The sequence below is a fragment of the Rhinatrema bivittatum genome, chromosome 16 (genome assembly GCF_901001135.1).
Source record: "Rhinatrema bivittatum chromosome 16, aRhiBiv1.1, whole genome shotgun sequence".
Classification (NCBI taxonomy): Eukaryota; Metazoa; Chordata; class Amphibia; order Gymnophiona; family Rhinatrematidae; genus Rhinatrema; species Rhinatrema bivittatum.
Window position 1 is genome coordinate 25526324 of NC_042630.1, and position 20435 is coordinate 25546758.

The 20435-nt window shown below is 47.2% G+C and overlaps 1 protein-coding gene across 2 annotated transcripts in view; it reads right to left on the minus strand.

The window, feature by feature from the left end:
* The window catches only part of SLC27A3 (solute carrier family 27 member 3), a 96750-nt gene that overhangs the window by 38628 nt on the left and 37687 nt on the right, over positions 1 to 20435 (minus strand). The gene's annotated exons all lie outside the window — the stretch shown is intronic.

Consider the following 20435-nt stretch of genomic DNA (forward strand, 5'->3'; position numbering starts at 1 on the left):
TCGAATGAGCCCGAAGGCCCCTGGGAGCCGATTTGCCCCGCAAAAGATACGCCGATCCAATAGCCTCCTTGAGCCAACGCGCGATCGTGGCCCGAGAGGCAGCCGCACCCCTCCGAGATCCAGAGCACAAAACAAACAGGTGATCTGACACTCGGAAAGGATTCGTCACTGCCAAGTAACGGAGGAGGACCCTGCGAACATCGAGCTTTCTCAACTCAACTCCTTTGACCCCTTTTCAGGCTGGTCCCCACTCGGAAAAGCAGGAAGCTCAATCGACTGATTCATGTGAAACGCCGATACCACCTTTGGCAAAAAGGACGGCACCGTTCTCAAGGACACCCCAGAATCCGATATACGCAAAAAGGGTTCTCTACAGGACAGAGCCTGTAACTCCGAGACTTGTCTAGCTGACGCAATCGCGACCAGAAAAACTGTCTTCAAAGTACGGTCCTTCAGCGTCGCCCGTTTCAGAGGCTCAAACGGCGCTGCACAGAGAGCTGACAGCACCCAGTTCAGGTTCCAGGACGGACAAGGGTTCCGTACCGGCGGGCGCAAGTGCTTAGCCCCCCGGAGAAAACGCGCCACATCTGGATGGAGTGCCAGGGCCCCCCCCTGGATCTTTCCTCTGAGACACCCAAGAGCAGCCACCTGAACCCTAAGAGTATTACAAGACAGCCCTTTAGAAAGACCTTCCTGGTGAAAAGCAAGGACCTCAGGCACGGACGGCAGGATAGGGTTCACCTTGCGAGATCTGCACCAGTCCTCAAAAACCGCCCAAACCCGAACGTAGGCTAAGGACGTAGACTGTTTCCTAGCACTCAACAAGGTAGCCACCACCGCATCCGAGTATCCTTTAGACTTCAGACGCCATTACAGGCCCGCCTCGTGGCTTCCCTGACTGTCTGCAAGATGGCCGCCGTTCCCGCGCTGATCGGGAACGGCTCTGAAGCCCGGTCCTCTGACTGCACGGCGGCGAGCGGTTCGCCCGAGGACGGCCCCCCCGACCGACCTCCGATGACCCCTCGCCTCCGGACACACAATTCGCGCAGACCTCCTCGCGCGCGGCACGCCGCTCCCCTCGGCATCCCCAACCGTCGCTTCAAAACCGGCCGAAGGAGAGGTAAGCTACCCTTAAAATCACCACACACACACACACACACACACACACACACACAACACCCCCCCCCCCCCCCCCGGCGAACGACGCGATCGCGGAGACAGCGAGAGAGAGACGGCGCGGCAAGAACAAGCCCTGCAAAAACAAAAACTTTTTTTTTTCTTTACTTATGCCGCTGGCCCGGGTCCTGAAACCGTCTGCTCCAGCGGGGGTGAGTGAACCGGGCTCCCCGGTGTCACCCCCGACGCTGCTGCCAGTGAAGGCCGGGTCCTCGACCCTCAGCAGCGGCCTCAACCAGGGGGGGATGGCCCCTCAGGACCTTCCCAACCCCCCTGGGAAGCTTCCACCAACGGGAGCCTTTTCTTCTTTCTTCTAAACAGATCCTTTCTATTTTTTTTTTTGTAAGTTTCCCTGACTAACTATTCAACTACCCCAGGGATCCCAGAGACTGTGGGTGGACCTCCCCCATCTGCTGGAGACAGAGAAAGACTGAGGGGCTGTGGGTGGCACCTTACTATATGTAGGGAGCCCGACAAGTCTTGCTCTGTCTCCATCTGCGGAGTCACTACCCAGGTGTCTGGACTGATCCGGGTACGTACAGGGAACTGGTGCTCATTGGAACCGGAGGCGGGGGGAGGGGGTACAGTGGCAAGTATACCCCATGACACAGTGAGAGGACCAAAGCACTAATACCAATAAAAAAAATAATTCAAAACAGCTAACAAATAGAATTCAATCACTTATTTTTATTTATCATTTATTTTATGTTTCTATACCGCTTAATCAAAATATTTTCCTAGGCAATTCACAATAAAACATTAAGCAACAGATCTCACGGACACAGACATTAAAAACAAAGCAAGCAATAAGGGAATGAATAAAACCAGATCAACAATTAAATATTAAATCGGGAGAAAATAATTTATGACATCAGGTCACTAAAAACTTCCACAAATAGATAAGTTTTAGTTGCTTGCAAAACAGTTTTATATCAAGAGAAGATGTCAATAAATGGAGCAACAAGTTCCAGATTGTGGGACCAATAATAGAGAAGGCACATGATCTGGTTCTTACAAGCTGATTCTCTTTCAGTGATGGTACAGATAATAGGACATTATCCTAAGAATGTAAGGTACAAATTGTTTGATAACGAACTATCATGTCAGATAAATACAAAGGACAATTACCTATAACAGTCTTAAAGACTAGTACCGCAGTTTTAAATTAATGCGTTGTCCTATAGGCAACCAATGTAGTTGTGCCAATATGAAAGATAAAGGATCATAACGATGCACAGGACAAATAAGCTATGCAGCAGAATTCTGCAAAAGCTGAAGAGATTTGAAATAGCATTTTGGCAAACCAATAAGAAGAGAGTTCCCACAATCCAATACGGAGAATATATAGGTTTGAATCATGGTTCTAATCTTCTCTTGATAAAATGTATCGTAGTTTCCTCAAAGGATGTAGTTTATAAAATACTGTTTGCAATAATTTACTAATATGTGAAGTATAGCTTAAATTAGTGTCTAGGTGTAAACCTAAATTCCGCACTGAATCAACAAATGAACAAAGACTATCATTTGATAACCCTGTTAGTGTCGGGAGGAGATTAATAGGAGATCCACACAGACTCTGTTTTCTTCCAATTCAAGAATAAACAGTTGGAAGACATCCAGCATTTTATCTGTCGCAAACATTCATTGATTGAATGTAAGGTATGTAAGACATCTTTTTGAGCTGGAAAAAAGCAGCTGTAAATCATCTGCATAGATTTTGTAAAATGGGATGTATTTCTCTAGGGTTTCTGTCAAATGATGTGGAATCAAACCATGAAGAATAGTGCTGGTTGCTTCTAACCTGAAACTTTCTTGATAATAAATAAGAAGAAAACCATGAAAGAATTTTACTGTTTATACCAATTTCTTGCAACTTCAATAACAATTGTTGATGGCTGACAGTGTCGAAAGCAGCATAAATGTAAAAAAAACAAAAACAAAAACAAAATCCAGCTATTAACTGCTTTTTTAGTTTCTACAGTACAGAGACAAAAACCAATAAGGTCTCTGTACTGTACCCTTTTCAAAATCCGCTTTGATGTGAGTTTAGAATGTTATGCTCATGAAGAAATTCTATTAGTTGGTGAAGCACTACCTTTTTTAAAATGTGATTGATGGCAAATTGGAAAAAGGCGTATATGCAAGTTTGCTTACCGTAAACGGTATTTTCCGTAGATAGTATGGAATTTAGCCATGCATGCTGGGTGACATCATCCATGATGTCATGAAGGCAGAGCTTACTCTCATAGCTCGAAGAGCTTTGAAGTGCGCATGACCTCGGGTTTCCGCACTCCTCGAGCTTCCCTTCAGTTAGTTTTCCAAGCTGAATGCTGGCTGTCCAGGGAGGTGGGTGGGAATGCATGGCTAAATTCCCTGCTATGGATGGAAAACACCTTTTATGGTAAGCAAACTTGCTTTTTTCCGTCGATAAGCAGGGCATTTAGCCATGCATGCTGGGAGTCCCAAGCTCATAGGTTGCGGTTTTTTGGGGTTTTTTGCAACCTATGGAAGGTGGACAGCCATTAAGGCTTTGACATAGTCTTTAGAATTGCATATCCCAATGAGGAATCTGATGCAGACTGCTGATCGAGGCAATAGTGCGATGTAAATGTATGAATGGATGACCAGGTTGCTGCTCTGCAAATGTCCTGGATTGGCACACCCTGGATATGTGCAATGGAAGCTGCAGTTGCTCTAATTTGATGAGCCTTTATTGGACCTGCGAGAGGTACGTCCTTTGTAGAATAGCAGTAGTGTATACAGGCGGTTAGCCAGTTAGACAGTGTTCGCTTTGAGACAGGTTGACCCGGATTATTTGGGTTGAAAGAGACAAATAATTGAGAGGAATGTCTGACTGAGTCAGTTCTATTCTTGTAATAAGCCAAAGCTCTTTTACAATCTAACGTATGAAGAAGTTTCTGTCGTTTATCAGTATGTGGTTTTGGGCAAAAAACTAGTAGAGATATTATTTCGTTTATGTGAAAAGCGGACACTACTTTTGGTAGAAAAGAAGGGTGAGTCTGCAATAGCACTTTATCATGATGAAACTGAAGATATGGAGCATTGATTACTAATGCTTGAAGTTCACTTATTCTTCTTGCAGAAGTGATGGCGACAAGGAAAAGAACCTTCCAGGTTAAGAATTTTAGTGAAGAGGATGAATGGGCTCGAAAGGAGGATTCATCAACGCTTCTAGAACAATATTAATATCCCATGGAACTATTGGTTTTCAAAAAGGCGGGTGAAGACAAAGTAATCCTCTCATGAATTTGGAAATCAAAGGATGGGAAGAGATGGAGCCGTCCTTATCTCTATTATGATAAGCTGCAATTTCACTAAGGTGTACTCCTATGGACATTACTGCTCGTCCTGAAAGAGATAAACTGTGTACATAAGTTAAAAGCGATGCTGCAGGACAAGAAAGGGGGTCAAGCCCTTGACGGGAGCACCATGTCGAGTACCTTCTCCATTTGAAGGCATAATTTCTCCTAGTGGAAGGTTTTCGAGATGCTATGAGAATGTCTGTTATGTGCGGTGGAAGTTGCAGAGAATTTAGTTCGTGCCGTTCAATCTCCATGCCATCAAGTGGAGGGAGGATTGCATGGGGTGAATCAGAATTCCCTTGTCTTATGAAAGGAGAAAGGGGATTGTTGGTAATGGTATTGGAGGACTGATCAAGAATCGAAGAAGATAAGTATACCATGGTTGTCTCGGCCATGCTGGAGCTACTAGTATTAGATCTGCTCCTTCCGCAATACATTTTTGGATTGTTCATGAAATTAGTGGTATGGGAGGAAAAGCGTACAGAAGGCCATTGCTCCATGGAATCAGGAAAACATCCTGGGACATTCTGAGTATATTGGGAAGAGGAGAGCAAAATTGGTTCACTTTGCAATTCTCTTCCGAAGCAAAGAGGTCTATCTCTGGTGTACCCCATTGTGCGAAGATCTTGTTCGCTTCAGTTTGATTTAATGACCATTCGTGTGGGTGGAAAAGGCGGCTGAGCGTGTTTGCAAGCCCTGGAAGGTAGGATGCTTGAAGAAAGATCTTGTTATGTTCTGCCCATTCCCATATTCGAATTGCCTCCTTGCAAAGAGACAATGAACCAGATCTCCCTTGCTTGTTTATATAAAACATCGCCACTTGGTTGTCGGTGTGAATCATAACTGATTTGCCTTGTACCCATGACTGGAATACTGTTAGAGAGTTTCGTATTGCTCTGAGTTCCAACAGATTTATTTGGAGACTTTTCTCGGTTTTTGACCAAAGCCCTGCGTCTCTAAATGTAAGAGATGGGCACCCCATCTCTTCGTGGATGCATCCGTTGTGAGTATTAGCTGATGAGGGGGCTGGTGGAATGGCTTTCCTTTGGTCAATACTGAGGGATGAAGCCACCATTTGATGTCTTTCTTCATGGAATTTGTTACTTGAACCTTGTGAGACATCAGCTGTGTCAGTTGGTTCCATCGACATTTTAGACCCCATTGGAGACGTCAGATGTGGAGTCGAGTATGTTGGACAACATGTACTGCGGCACCCATATGGCCCAAGAGCACCATATGTCGTGCCGGGACATATAATGGTGCTCTTGGGCCGTAGAAGCGCACGAGAAAGGTTTTGCAAAGTTTTGGTTGGGTCCAGAGGTAGAAAGGCTCTGGAAAGTGAAATCCGAATAATTGCTCCTATGAATTGAATTGTCTGGGAGGGATGGAGTTGTGATTTCTCGTAATTGACTATCCAACCCAAGTTCTCAAGGCAAAGAAGAGTGCTTTCCACCTGCTGCAATAGGAGTTGACCATTGGAAGACACAATGAGCCAGTCGTCCAAGTAAGGGAATATGGTTATCCCTTGTTTGTGGAGGTGTGCCACAACAATAGCTAGACATTTTGTGAAGACCCGCAGGGCCAATGAGAGACCAAAAGGGAGTACCTTGTATTGGTAGTGGTGATTCACCACCTGGAAACAGAGGTAACACCAAAAATTCTTGTGAATAGGAATGTGAGTGTAAGCATCCTTCAGATCTAGTGAGCACATCCAGTCGTTTGGTTGCAGAAAAGGGAGAACCGTCTTGAGAGAAGTCATTTTGAATCTTTCTTTTACTAGATGTTTGTTTAGTGGTCGGACATCTAAGGTGGGGCGTAGGCCTCCTAACTTCTTGGGAATGAGGAAGTATTGTGAATAGAATTTGTTTTCCCTTTGCGAGGGAGGCACCGGCTGGATCGCTCTCTGTTGAAGGAGAAGTGACACTTCCTTCTTGAGAGATGGGATTTGCATTTGCGGTGTTTTGGAAGCTATCAGATGCGGAAGTACTGGGAAGGAACTGAAACATAGACGGTATCTTTGTGAAATGATGCTTAATACCCATTGGTCCCTGGTGATGTTGGTCCATTGGGAATAAAAGAAAGACAGTCTCCCCCCTACTTGAGCTGTTGCTGTGGCATTCTGATCTAAAAAGATTGTTTTGGAATTTACTGAGAAGGTTGCGGCTTCTGTGGTCTTTGGTTTCTTTGCCGTGGTCTCTGGCTTTATATGCCTGTGACGTGGGCCATTGTGGCTGGAAAGATTGTTGCCTATAATTGGACTGGTAGAGTTGATAGTAGCGGTATGGTCTGCGATAATAACCCCTTTTATACTGGTTGAAGTAACGTGGAGAAGTGGAAGGCATGTCCAGAGGAGCTGCTAAAGACTGGACTGCAATGTTCTTTTGTTTAATTAAAGAAACGGTCTCTCTAAGCTTTTCCCCGAAAAGATTGTCCAGCCTGCATGGTAAAGTTCGCAAGTCTATCATGTACGTTGTCTCTGATACTGCTGGCTCATAGCCATGGCAGATGACGAGCTAATAAGGAGATTGCGGATGACTTTGCAGATGTATCAAAGGCTTCATATGATGTGCGCAACAAATGTCGCAATCCTTCTTAGAGGTCTAGAAATGTCTGAGGTAGCGGAGTGTCACCCTGTGCAGTGGATAACAGGGGTTGCAAATGCTGTGTACAATTAAACAAATACTGAATAATATAAAATTGTTGATGGTTAATACGAGAATTTAGCATGGAATTCTGATAGACCTTTTTTTGCAAAGTCATCCAAAAGCTTGTTGTCTTTGCCAGGGGGTGTGTTAGAATATAGCCTGTTCTTTTTCGCTCTTTTCATTGCCGATTCCACTACTATTGAATTGTGAGGAATCTGTACATTTGAATAGTATGAGGTTTTCTGCATCCTGTACTTCAAGTCCAACGTTTTTGATATTGGTGGAAGATGGTGTGGAGTATCCCAAGCCTTGTCCATGAGACCTTCCAAAATTTGATGTGGTGGTAGAGCAGAAGGCTCAGCTGGAACATCTAATATTTGCAGAAGTCCCATTACCTCAGATCTCGGATCTGGAAGTTTCTTAGTTTTGATATTAAGTGCTAAACCTAACTTCTCCAGGAACTTAGCATACGTGAGATCTTCCGGCGGTGAAGTGGGTTGGGGAAGATCTTGTGGAGGATCAGATGGAATGCCGGTTGAACTTATTTATTTAAAAACTTTTCTATACCGTCATTAAGTTAGATAACCATCATAACAGTTTACAAAAAGGCACAAATAGCAGTATGAGTTAATTCATATGGTTAATATTACATAGATGGACTGTAACATTTGTTTTAATAAAGAAAAATTCTAAGTTGAGTTTAGTTGAAATGTAGGTTGGAAAGATCCGGGAAGATCGTGTGTACAGAAGATTCAGGGGACTTAGAGTGTCGTGGAGATGGTACATCCCGAGGTGAAGAGGGAGAGAATTGTGGTGATGCAGGACTTTGTGAATCTAATGGTAAAGGATTAGATTCTGGTGGTAAGCCTTGCATAAAGGAGTGCAAGAGAGTGGCGATCTGAGACATTGTCTCCTGCACTGTCGGGCATTGACGTTGGTCCGGTTTTTTGGTAGACGTTTTGGATCTTTTGACCGGTGTATTTGGCAGTGGTAAATGAGGTGACCTTGGTCTCTTATGAGGCTTTGTAGGAAGATATACTATGTCTGGAGACGACTCCCAGCCCCTGCTTGGTTGTCTACAGTGATATCAGATAACACTGATGAAGAGGAATGGTTACCCCCTGGCGAAGGTGTAATGTGTCTCAGAGCAGATTTCGATACAGGAGGTACTGTAGAGGACAGTGTCAGATGTTTTGTTTTTGAAACCGATTTACGTGGCTTGTCCTGCGGTTTAGATGTATCAGTTGTCTTCCTCAGTTGATGATGAAAAGGCTTTTTATATTTATGAGGCACTTGCTTCATAGGTGTTCGAGATGCGTCGTGGTTATCAACGCTTTCGGTATTGCGAACGCATGCGTCGATTGCGTCGTACAATGTCCTGGAACTGGAAGAGACACAGGTTTTAATAGCGCATGCGTCGTATCCGGTGCGGCACTCGACGCATGATGCGTGGTCGCCGACACAGTCTTCGACACACGGCCTTCCGAAGCAGAGTGCGCGCATCGAGGAGTCTTGGACCGAGGCTTTTGTATGCCCGGTGAAGACTCGATCGACCTTTTATCCGCTCGAGAGGGGGCATAGGAGTGCCTCAGCCTCCATTTTCTCAGCCCTCTGTCTCCTTGCTTGCGGGAACATCTTCCCACAGTCCCTGCATGTGTCCTGATCATGGTCAGAACCGAGGCATAAATAACAGTAATTATGCTCATCGGTCACTGACATGATCTTACTGTAGGGAGCAATACTTAAATCCTGGGCTCCTCGGCATCTTCTTTCTTCTTTTCTTTAATTTTTTTAAGATTTTAATTTTCCTGTCAGGGAGAGTAGCCACACGTCCGTGTAGTACCACAGAAAACTAAAACTGAAGGGAAGCTCAAGGAGCGCGGGAACCCGAGGTCATGCGCACTTCAAAGCTCTTCGAGCTATGAGAGTAAGCTCCGCCTTCGTGACATCACAGATGACGTCACTCGGCATGCATGGCTAAATGCCCTGCTTATCAATGGAAAATACTTGTATAGGCATCCTTCGGAAGTGGCCCACATTTTAAAACCAGATACATAATGGCTTTTTTTTTTTTTTAAGTCTCATAAAAATGTTCATTTAGTGATCTGCAGATTATCTCAGTAATAAGTTGCAGGAAATGGTCTTTGCCCGAAATTAATAATCCCATTGAACATGGATCAAGAGCACAATAAATTGATTTTAACTGATACAATAGCTTTACATTTTCTATTACTGATGGCAATTCAAAAGTATCCCGAGATTCGGAAATGGTACAAACAGCAGTATTTTGTCTAGTGGTAAACAAAGAGGTTATCTAAGTTTTGAAATAAAGTATCAGGCTTAGATACACAAAAATTTCTCAATTCTTCACAACTAATCTCTATTTCAGCAGAAGCTGAATTTGGGAAGTTGATTAGCTTTTTTACCTTAAACAAATCCTTGTGTCTGTTCAAGTAATTTCTTAATTGCTTATTGTAAAACTCTTTTCTCAATTTATTAAAAAGTTGCCAATAATCAAAGTGCAAAGTAAGGAAATTGTCTTTGTTACAAGACAAAGGCTGTCGTAACCATTTTCTCTCTGCCTGTCATATTTTTTCCTCAATGGATTTCTTACTAAATTAAGGGACCACCTTCCCATTACGGGATACTTGACAAAGTTTGACTGAAGCCACCTCATTCATGGTCTGTGAGATAGTTAAATTAAAAGAGTCAACAAGCATTTTGACATCCAAGAAGTTAAGAATGGCCTTTTTTGAGGACCAGGCCATACAAAGTCTCTATCAACAGTTTCACATGAAAAACGCCAATAATTTTTGTCTGAAAAAGTTATTGCCTGAGTGTAATATTTAAAGTAAATTGCAAAAGGTAATGATCTGGCCTAAGGATGGCATTTATTTATTTAGAGCTTTTTTTATACCGACATTCATGATCCCAATCATATCGGTTTACAATAAACAATGGTGCAATAACTAACATCAACCTGAACAATAGGCGAGAAGTGATAAAAGTTACAATAAAACAGGTTTATTGTAACAGGCATTGTTGGTTTAAGTCCAGTAATCAAACTTTCAGTAGAGTAATCATCAGGAATAATCTGATCTACGATATGTTCACCTTTGTGGGTGGCTGAGAAGACCAAGATCTTAAACTGAAGTGCAGAGATTAAAATTGCGAACTCGTGAAAAGGAAAATTTGTTCTTACCTGCTAATTTTCGTTCCTGTAGTTCCCAGACTCCTGGGTTTTGCCTCCCCTCCAGCAGATAAGAGACAGAGAAAGTTTTACTGACACTGACACTTAACAGGAGGTGCCACCTGCAGTCCTCTCAGTACTGATCTGTACTAAGGCCAGAAATGAAAGAAACAAAACCAACTACTTGAATACTAACTAGTCTCCCTGAACGCGAAGAATAGACTTAGTTTTTGGGTACTTGCCAGGTTCTTATGGCCTGGATTGGCCACTGTTGGAAACAGGATGCTGGGCTTGATGGACCCTTGGTCTGACCCAGTATGGCATGTTCTTATGTTCTTAACGAGCAGTGGGAAGAGGAAAACCTTGAAGTGAAAACCGCGCCCACACAAAACCTTGTGTAGGACTAACAAAACCTTTGCCATTCTTCAGGATAATCACAAAAAAAAAAAAAAACCCCACAGAGAGCGGACTCTCCAGTTCTCCCTTTCCTCCAGTGGGTGGGACTCTGGACTTATCTGTGGTACTACAGGAATGAAAATTAGCAGGTAAGAACCAATTTTCCTTTCCCTGTACATACCCAGATTGTCCAGACTCCTGGGATATACCAAAGCTTCCCTAAAAAGGGTGGGACTCCCACTCGAAGCACACTTTTCCCAAAGCCCATGGCCTCTAGAGCCTGGACATCCAAACGATAATGCCTGGCGAAAGTGTGCAACAACTTTCAATTAGCCGCTCTACAGATCTCCTGTGGTGAAACTAGTTGACACTGGGCCCAGGAGGCCGCCTGAAATCGGGTAGAATGCACCTGTAGCCCCTCCAGAACATGGCGACCCTGGCAGAGCTAATAACTTCTTTCAACCACCATGCAATTGTGGCCCTTGATGCCTTATGACCCTTTTTTGCGCCACGCCATAGCACAAAAAGGTGATCTGACATACAGAAACTGTTCGTGAACTCCAGATACCGCAACAAAGCACGCTTTACATCTAACCACCATAAATCTTTACTGTGTGGCGCCAAAGGATCCAAATTTGAAAAGGACGGGAGTTCCACTGACTGATTTAAGCGGAATGAGGACACTACCTTGGGTAGAAAAGAGGGAACCATTCTCAAGTACACTCCCTCATCCGAAATTCTCAAAAAAGGTTCCTTGCATGATAAGGCTTGAAGCTCGGACATTCAATGAGCTGAACAGATTGCCATCAGGAAAACCACTTTCAAGGTGAGATCCTTCACAATCGCACAACTCAGAGGTTCGAAAGGGGGCGCAAACTTGCCCTTTAAGACATTAATGCTTCAGGAAGGGCACAGTTGTCGAACTGGGGGACGCAAATGTTTCGCACCCAGAAGAAAACACACAACGTCCAGATGAGCCGCCAGCAAAACTCCTCCAACCTTACTTCGTAGACATCTTAACACCGCCACTTGAATCCTAAGAGAATTAAACAAAGACCAAACCCTCCTGCAGAAAGGCCAAGATATGCACCACCTGGTGTTCTGATCAGCGGCTCGCTTAGGATCCACCCGCTGACCAGAACACCAGGCATCAAAAAATCTCCATACTGTCGCATAGGCAAGGGAGGTGGTGGTCTTCCTGGACTGCAAGAGGGTAGCAATGACTGTGTCCGAATAATCTTTATCTCTCAAAATGCTGCCTCTCAAAAGCCAAGCCACTAGACAAAATCAATCTGCCTGATCTAAATAAACAGGACCTTGGCACAGAAGATTCAACAGGTAAGCTAGCTGCAATGGTCCATCCACTGCTAGATTGACTAAGTCTGCAAACCACAGACACCTTGGCCACTCTGGTGCGACAAGAATCACATCCCCTCGATGGACCTCTATACGGCACACCATCTTGCTGATGAGTGGCCACGGTGGAAATACGTAAAGAAGAACGTCTGACGGCCAAAGGAGGACTAAAGCGTCCACCCCCTCTGCTCCTGTCTCCCATTGCAGACTGAAGAACCTCAAAAATGACCAATAAGTCCATGCTGGGCTGGCTCCACTTGCGTCATATAAGATGAAAAGCTTCCTCCGAAAGCTCCCATTCTCCAGGATCCAGCTGGTGGCGGCTGAGGAAACCCGCCTGAACGTTGTCCATGCCTGCAGAGAATAGGATCCTCTCTAGACGCTGTTCCGCCCAGCTATCAACTCCCAGGCCTCTAAGGCTATCGCCCGGCTCTTGGTACCTCCCTGGACAGTTTATATAGGTCACTGCTGTCGCATTGTCCAACAGGATACGTACTGATCTCCATCTCACCAGAGGGAGGAGAGCCTGCAGAGCTATCTAAGCCTGTAGGGCCATTCGCACCGCTCTGGTCTCCAACCTGTTTATTGACCACGATGCCTTCTCCACCGGCCCTGTACCGAATGGTCCTGACAGACTGCACCCCACCCGGAAATGCTGGCATCTGTAGTTACTACTGTCCAGGTGGGAATCTCCAAGCCCCCCTCCCCCAGTGCAACTTGTCCAGGAGAAGTTACCAAAAGAGGCGGGAGCGTGCGAATTTGGTGAAAGGTAGCTGAAACTGTTCTGAGACGGGGTCCCAACGGGGAAAACGAGGAACCTTGAGAGCAAGTTTTACTTTCTTTAGGTTTAACAAGGGTCGAATAGACCCTGTCCTTTTTCAGTACCACAAAAAAGATGGAATAACGATCTGTTCCCTGCTCCTGCGGAGGAACTGGAACTATGGCCCTCAGCCGATACAGTTGATCGAGAGTCCAAAGCATGGCTTGTTGCTTTCGTGCGGCGGCGGCAGCAGAGAGAGACCCAGAAGAGCCTTCGCAGCGGGCGAGCAAGCTCTAAAGCAAGCAGGGGTCAACCACGCTAAGAACCCACCAGTCTGACATGATCTTGGCTCACTTCTCTGAGAAAGGCAGAGAAAGGGCTTAAGCCCACCAGTATCCTGAATGGACCCCACCGTGCTCGGCCTATGGGCCCGAAAGAACAGACGCCAGGATTCCGGCCTTCCTGAGGCCTGCCCCTGACCAGATGCCAGGGCTCTGCTCTGTCTGTCCATGAAAACAGGAGCGAGATGGAAAGGGACCCTTGGAGCCCTTGGGCTTGTCCTCCGGTAATTAATGGATTCTATTCTCTCCCAGTAGCTTGATCAGCTGCTCCAAATCCTGACCAAACAGGAGCTTGCCCTTAAAAGGTTCTTGTGGCCTGGTTTGGCCTCTGTTTGAAACAGGATGCTGAGCTTGATGGACCCTTGGTCTGACCCAGCATGGCAATTTCTTATGTTTTTATGGCAATGCCCCGAGCTGAGCCTTAGAGGAAACATTCGCAGACCAGTTCCGCAACCACAGAAGCCTCCTGGCAGAAACCATTGAACGGGACGAAGTAGGAATGAGGTCATAAAGGGCCTCAGCATCATAAGCCACTGCAGCTTCCAGATGCTCTGCCTACTGAGACCTAGCGGGTGACAAGTCCACCCGATCCTGCACCCATCTCAGAGAAGCCCAAAGCATAAAACTGCTGCAGACAGCCGCCTGAATGCCAATGCAGACTCCTCTACAATCAATTTAAGATGCAATTCCAGCTTTTCTCACACATCCTTCAGAGCAGCAGCCCCCACCACCAGGATGGTCGTTCTCTTTGTGACTGCCAAAACGGAGGCATCCACCTTCGGAACCCGAAGCAACTCCAAAGTGTCCGTGGGCAGCCGGTATAACTTGTCCATAGCTCTGCTCACCTTCAGGCCAGTCACTGGAGTATCCCACTCCCAGACCTCCAACTGCTGCACAGACTTGTGGAAAGGAAAAGTCATGTCTGAGCCCAGCAGGCCCGCCAAGACTGAGTCCACCTCCTCGCGGTCCGCATCTACATGGAGAGCCGCTATGCCCCATTCCGCCAGGACCTGCGGGATCAAGGGACCCAGCTCATCCTTGTGGAACAGGCGAAGCACCTGGGGGTCGTTGCCCTCCAGAGCGGGGACTGTCTCCGTTTCTTCAGACAGATCCTACAGACTCTGCTCAGGATCAGTGTCTGAGGTACCAACCTTCAGCAGCACTTCCCCTCAGACATATCAGAAGAAGCCCCCTCCAAATTTCCAGATTTTGGAGACCCCTGGCCCCAACGAATCCTCAGGGCCCCCAAGGTCCCAGATAGCTTAGACTTCTTCACCTTCAAAGGATCAGTGGCCTGGCACTCACGACACGGCCTCACAGGCAATGAAAACTTTGTGCCTTAAGAGCACAAACTCGGATGAAAAGGGAGGGAAAGCAATCAGTATCCTCCTCTAGAGGATTAAACTCCCCCTCAGATTTCTCCCTGTGGGCCTCCCGAGCCTCAACAGGGCTTAATTCAGCCGAGGAAAGCGCAGGGGGGAGATCCCCTCCCCAGCCGCAATAGGTGCCTTAGGCGCGAATGTCCCCAAAATGGCCGCCGTTCACGCGCACATCGAGCAGCCTTAGAGCCTCCTGACCCAGGCTGTCATGGAGATGCCGCCGTGGACCCCCACCCCGATGTGCCCTCACTGGCGGTGAGGCATCAGACACAGGGGCCTGTATGCAACAAGCTCGGAGAGGCAGACCTGCAGATGGAGCATCGGAGCTCAGTAGACATGCCAGGCTGTAGCGGAGACCACGCGGGCAGAGGAAGCAAGCGAGAGAAGGAACAGCAAAAAGAAAACAAAAAAACAAACCAACCCCCAAAAAGCCTCACAGCCCGACTGAAAGGAGAAAACAGGAAACCCAATCCCTGGCTGCCGATCAGGCCTGCCTTCCTCTGTACTTTTTTTTTTTTTTTTTTTTAACTTTATAAGAAGAAAACAGAACAACTTAGCTAAAGAGTGGCAGAGGGATCCTCCTCGGGCTCCTGGAGGTCAGGGAACTGGACCACCAGTTTTCACCTCCACTAGGTCACCAAGAGCAGATTAGAGTCCCCAAACCCTGCTTGTTCGGCCCTACGACCAGGAGAAATCCTGGGTGGGGATCCGCTGTCAGCACCTGACAAGTCGCAGACTTCCAGACCTCTCTCTTTTTTTTTTTTTTTTGTTTGAGCACCTGGCTCTCCAATGATTTCCTCGAGGTGCCCTCTCCACCGGGGAGGCACCTGGAACAGAGGCCGGCATGTGTGTCACCACACGTACCACAGGTCGCACCTCGCAGCATCAGAGGATGGGAGAAAACGCAAAAACCACGGAGAGAATAACGAGAAAAGCCCACAGTGGCGGGGGAGCGGAGAGAGCGCCAAAGGAGGACCGAAATCCTCGCCTACCTGAGAGATGTGCCGCTCCCTGTGCAGTTTTGCTTTTCTTTTTTTTTTTTTTTTTCCCAAACAAAACTTTGTTGCCTACCACCAAACAAAAAACCAGGCTGGGGGTCCCAGCTCCCCCCCAGGGAGAGTGAGCCGGGACCCCCAGTATCACCCTGGGCGCAGAGCTTAAAGATCCCCGACCCTCTGCTCACCTGCCTCAAATACCAAGGGGATGGTCCCACCAGGACCGAACAACCCCCTGGGAGACTAGAAGTCTAATACAGTAACTTGTATGTCTTCTTTCTTGTTTTGTATCTCAAACTGCAGGATTTTGCACCTCCACCATCTGCTGGAGACGGAGAAATAGTGATGGACTGCAGGTGGCACCTCAGGATATAGGGCAGCTCAGTCAAATCTTCTCTGTCTCCATTTGCTGGAGGAGAGGCAAAACCAGGACTCTGGACTGATCCGGGTACGTACAGGGAACTTCTGTTTATTAGCTGCTTCACTGACTATTTAAAACACAAACAAATTAAATATACCCCAATAGTGTACTTCTCCCCAATACTTTTAAAAAATTTTCCAATCAGAACTTACTGATTCTTTTCAACCACCAGCAAGGTGATTCTCTCCTCAGAGTACTCCCACTGGATGCTTCTGTGAGTTGACCGATGCATGTTTCAGTGCATCGTGTGCATGAAAAGATTGTCCTTGCATCTATACATACTTCGTGTGGACACATATTTGTGCACCGTGCGATGTTTGTTTGGATGTGTCACATCGAGGAGCTTTTCCTTTGCAACATATTCTCCACTGACGTATGTTGCATGGTATATCTTTGAGGCAGTAGAAGGCACAGATAAGTCTTTGTGCGCCACTGGTTTTGTGGTGGTGAAAACAGGAAAATTAGTTTCTTACCTGATAATTTTCGTTCCTGTAGTACCAAGGATCAGTCCAGACTGCTGGAATATGCCTCCCCTCCAGCAGATGGAGTCAGAGAAAAGCTGAAAAGCACCCCCTAGATCAGAGCTTTCCAAACTTTTCATGTTGGTGACACACTTTTTAGACAAACAATTTCGGGACACAGTAATTCAGTCTACTAGCAAACCAGAGGTTGTATGCAGTGTAACAAAGGAAAAAAGAAACATCACCCATCCTTATAAAACAAATCAAGAAATATAAAATCATCAGCAGTAAAACTGTACTAACAAAAAGAACATATTTCGAAACAGCTGATGAGTGGAATATCCAATAATTAAAAACTCATATAAAACATTTCCAGATACCAACAAAATATTTCAAAATAGCAGACACAAAGACCCAGTAATGAAAAATAATAAGGATACAAACATTTTTTTGCTCTGCATACCTGGGAACGTTTGATATCCAGGTGTCCTGAGATTGTTCTGAATTAGCAGGAGGAGGGGTGGTTTGCTTGGAACTTTCTCCTCTCTCAGTCACATACCAGCGCTCTCTCTCACACTGGCTCTCAATGACACACCTATACACACATGCTCTCAGTACTCACATATACACATGTTTTTTCTCTCTCACTTATATAGGCTCTTAATTACACATTTACACACATGCTGTCTATCTTTTCACGCTTACAGACACACAGGCTTTCAATCACACACATACATGCTGTCTTTTTCTCTCACACACAGACTCTCATTCACATGCTTACAAACATGTCCTCTCTTTCTCTCATTTACACACAGGCTCTCAATCACATACTCACATGCTCCCTCACCTAAATCAGCTCTCAATCACACACAGACACACATGATCTCTCTCTTACTTATACACACAGGCTCTTAATCATACATACACATGATTTCTCTCACACACAAAGGATCTCAATCATACACACATACTCTTTCACACAAACAGGTTTTCAATCACAAACTTACACATACAGGTTCCCAATGGTAAACTTACATTCATGCTCTCTCTCTCACAGGCAGGCTCTCAATCACAGACATACTCTCTTTCACATGTACAGGCTCTCAATCATTCACATACATGCAATCTCTCACTCTCTCATACACACACACAGGGCCCCGCGGCCCGGAAGAGGAAGTGGAGAGTATCGGGTGAGTGCGCGGCAAGAAGAGGCCACGCTAGTGCGCTCGGCATCGGCCCGAAGAAAAGAAGACTGCAGCGCGGCTCGGAGGAAAATGTTCAACCGCGGCCGATGGGACTCCGCCTCCGCGAGGGCTGAAAATGAAGAGGTTAGCGTTGGGAGGAGGCTGCTGCTGCTGCCGCGAGTTCCCGGGGTGGGGGTGAGAGAGAGTGAATGAGCGAGCATTCACTCTCTCTCTCCCCCACCCCGGGAACTCGCGGCAGCAGCAGCAGCCTCCTCCCAACGCTAACCTCTTCATTTTCAGCCCTCGCGGAGGCGGAGTCCCATCGGCCGCGGTTGAACATTTTCCTCCGAGCCGCGCTGCAGTCTTCTTTTCTTCGGGCCGATGCCGAGCGCACTAGCGTGGCCTCTTCTTGCCGCGCACTCACCCGATACTCTCCACTTCCTCTTCCGGGGGGGGGGGGGGGCGGAAGAAGAGAGCACGCCGGTGCCGCTGACTCCAGCTGTCCTGCCGCGTTCCGCCCGGGCGGAGGAGGACCGGGGAGCAGCTGGGTCAGCGGGAAAGTGTGGCGATACTTGTCTGCGAGCCAGATGCAGCATATCTGGCTCGGAGCCATGGGTTCCCGGTCCCTGCACTTGCCGGTGTGTCACGTGCACCGGGCTTGCGCGACACACCGGCACACCTCAGGCGACACAGTAAAGTGTCGCGACACACACTTTGGAAAGCTCTGCCCTAGATATACCGGTGTGCCACTTGCGATCCCTCAGTATATGAATATCAAAGCAGAAGTAATAATAAACACTCCCGCCAATAAACGAACCACTGACCAGATCAAGTGGTAACTTGCGGAAACCGTGCTTAAGGACAGAAAACCAACTCTGTCATACTAAAAGTGAAACTAGTCTAAAACAGCAACACAACTTACCATAAAATCTGTAACATATTTGCAAGTAGATTCTGCAGATTGCTGAAACCAGAAAGAACTACGAGCGGACTCTCCTTAAACTGACGTGGGCGGGCGTCTGGACTGATCCTTGGTACTACAGGAACGAAAATTATCAGGTAAGAAACTATTTTTCCTTTCCCTGTACGTACCAGGATCAGTCCAGACTGCTGGGATGTACCTGAGCCGACTTAAATGGGGTGGGACCCCGAGAGGCCCACTCGAAGAACGCTGCTCCCAAAAGATTCTGTTGGTGAACCACCAACATCCAAGCGATAATGCTTAGCAAACGTGTGCAAGGACTTCCAAGTGGCCGCTCTACAAATCTCTTGGCAAGACACCAGCTGGTGTTCAGCCCACGACGCTGCCTGCGAACGTAGAGAGTGAGCCTTAAACCCTTCCGGAACAGCCTTACCGTGACCAATATACGTGGACGCAATAGCGCTCTTCAGCCAACGGGTGATGGTCGCTTTCGAGGCCTGGAGACCTTTCTTAGGCCCATACCACACGACAAATAAGTGATCCGACCGCCGAAAATCATTAGTAACCTCCAAGTACTTCAAGAGTACCCTTCGAACGTCCAGAATTCGCAACTCCTTACCTCGAGGCGAACGAAGCTCCTCCTCTGTAAAGGAAGGCAACTCCACAGTCTGATTAACATGAAAAGACGATACCACCTTAGGCAAAAAAGAAGATACAGTGCGCAGGGAAATACCGGCCTCTGTGATCCGCAAAAACGGTTCCCTGCACGACAGCGCTTGAAGTTCCGAAATGCGCTGTGCGGACGAAATGGCTACCAAAAACACCGTCTTAAGAGTTAAATCCTTCAGAGTAGCCGACCGAATAGGCTCAAAGGGGGCCGCACCCAGACCTTTGAGAACCAAATTCAAACTCCAGGAAGGACACGGAGCCCGTACAGGGGGACGCAGATTCTTAACCCCCCGCAAAAAAAAGAGCCACATCTGGATGGCACACCAGAGAACAGCCGTCAACCTTACCCCGCAGACAACCAAGGGCCGCCACCTGAACCCGCAGAGAGTTATAAGCTAAGCCTTTTTTCAAACCCTCCTGCAGAAAAGTAAGGATGTGACCTAACGAGGCTCTGCGAGGCGAAAGCCGAAGCTCACTGCACCAAACGTCAAAGATCTTCCAAACCCTAGCATAAGACCGGGTAGTCGAGGATCTACGCGCCCTAAGGAGGGTAGATATCACTGCCTCTGGATACCCCTTCTTTCGTAGTTGTCTCCGCTCATAAGCCAAGCCGCCAGACAGAATCGATCCGCTCGCTCGAAAAATACCGGGCCCTGTCGAAGGAGATTCGGTAGGTGACCGAGACGCAGAGGTCCGTCTATCGCCAGATTGACGAGATCCGCGAACCAGGGCGCCTTGGCTACTCTGGAGCCACGAGAATCACTCGACCTTGGTGATGCTCTATGCGTCACAATATTCTTCCGACCAGAGGCCACGGAGGAAACACATACAGCAAAATGCGAGGAGGCCACGGAAGCGCCAGCGCATCCACTCCCTCCAAACCATGCTCCCTTCGACGACTGAAGAAACGCTCCGCCTTTGCGTTGAGCCGGGTGGCCACAGGTCCACGTACGGGACTCCCCATCGCCGAATGATGAGGCGCATTGCTTCCGCAGACAACTCCCACTCCCCTGGATCCAGAAGTTGTCGACTGATAAAATCTGCCTGCACATTGGTCGAGCCCGCTATGTGGGTGGCCGCGAGACGCGATAAGTGGCGTTCCGCCCATGCCATCAACAACTCCGCTTCGGCCGCCACCTGGCGACTTTTGGTGCCTCCTTGTCTGTTTATGTAAGCCACCGTGGTGGCGTTGTCCGAGAGTATGCGCACCGCGCGAT